This window comes from Acyrthosiphon pisum, unplaced genomic scaffold (genome assembly GCF_005508785.2).
Source record: "Acyrthosiphon pisum isolate AL4f unplaced genomic scaffold, pea_aphid_22Mar2018_4r6ur Scaffold_21408;HRSCAF=23904, whole genome shotgun sequence".
NCBI lineage: Eukaryota > Metazoa > Arthropoda > Insecta > Hemiptera > Aphididae > Acyrthosiphon > Acyrthosiphon pisum.
In genome coordinates this window covers 5205-6723 of record NW_021770872.1, presented here as the reverse complement: position 1 = coordinate 6723, position 1519 = coordinate 5205, and positions in this window count along the sequence as shown.

Genomic DNA, 1519 nt, shown 5'->3' with positions numbered 1-1519 from the left:
TTTTTGAAATGGTAGATAAACTTATGAGGAATCTTGTATTATCATTCTTAAATGTTAGATTTAAATAGAACATTTTTTATGAATTTCTAACTCAAAATAATTTGCACATTTTCGTGAATTTCACGTATTATGTCAATATAAAAGCTTAAAAATTTTTTTTTCGTCTGTCTTAATTAAATTTTCAAGCTTTTTTACTCAACAAATTATATTGATATTTATAGAATAAGAAACTAAAAAAATTGGAAACTGAAAATGTCCGTAAACAGCTCAAAATAAGTCAAAACATTTTGAAAATGTTATGGTGTATAGAAAATAGTAATATACACATTCAGTAAGAATTGCATGTATCTACAGTCATTTTTTTAGAGTTACCTACACCAAAAACCAAAATCGATTTTGCAGAAAAATTCCCGTTTTTTCATTTTTTTTGAGAAATGAAATAGGACCTATATACTTAATATTTATACACACGAAAACACAAAATTCAAAATGATTGAATTCTTATATTTGATCATACAATTGTTTTATCATAATATTATGTTTTTTAATGGTAAAATTCGAGGCCCCCATACATACATTGCGAGGCCCATCAGGCGGTGCCTTGCACCGCCTGCACCTGCGGTAGTTGCGGCACTGATGACGGCTATATATCTTAGTAATTCTGTTGTACAGATGTCAACAAAAAAATAAAAAAAAAAAAAAAAAATATAAAAAAATCGATGTCTCTAAATGGGACTACTTTTGCAGATTTTTTTGCATTTTTTTTTTAATAATATATTCGTTAAATATTACAAGTCCTATATTTCATTTATTATTTGGTATTTGGTTTTGGTAAGTCGGATAAACACAGATATGTTTTATATGCTTATCTACACTACATATTAAAAGTTTACCCCCCGCTTCATATTTTTCATTTAAGTATAACTCCGTTTCTATTTATGTTAGAATTTTTATTTTTACGTCAAACATTTTTAATTTTAATTCTTTATAAGTCCCCCTTATAGTAACATAGTGTAAATCGTTTTCAAAGATTTTAATTAATTAATTTCATAAGTATTTTGAAAAATATTCTTGAAGGATTAAGACAAGAGAATATAAACCTGATTCATTTGTATAATTGAAATGCTGTTTTTTTCGTTTAAGGCGTTTTGCCCTCCTTTTCTTTTTCTTGAGAAAGTTCAGTTCACTCTTTTAACAATAAAACTTTTTGCAAAGGATTGTATTCTACAATTGGTATTTTAATTGTAAATTCATCAATAATAATTTTACCATCTTCTGTTCCTGCAACAACTCTTTTTAATAATGCATCATCATCTGTATTTCTAATAAAACATAATTCCATGTCACAATTGAAAACAGGATATCGATGGTCTTTGATAAAAGGTATGCCAAATTGTGATAAATTACCCATTACATTAAAATTACCTCCACCTTTAAATTTACTTACAAAACCTGAGTTTATAGTTGGTCCGTTTAAATCCAGAGAGTAGCTTATTACACCTTTATTAGTACTTAATCT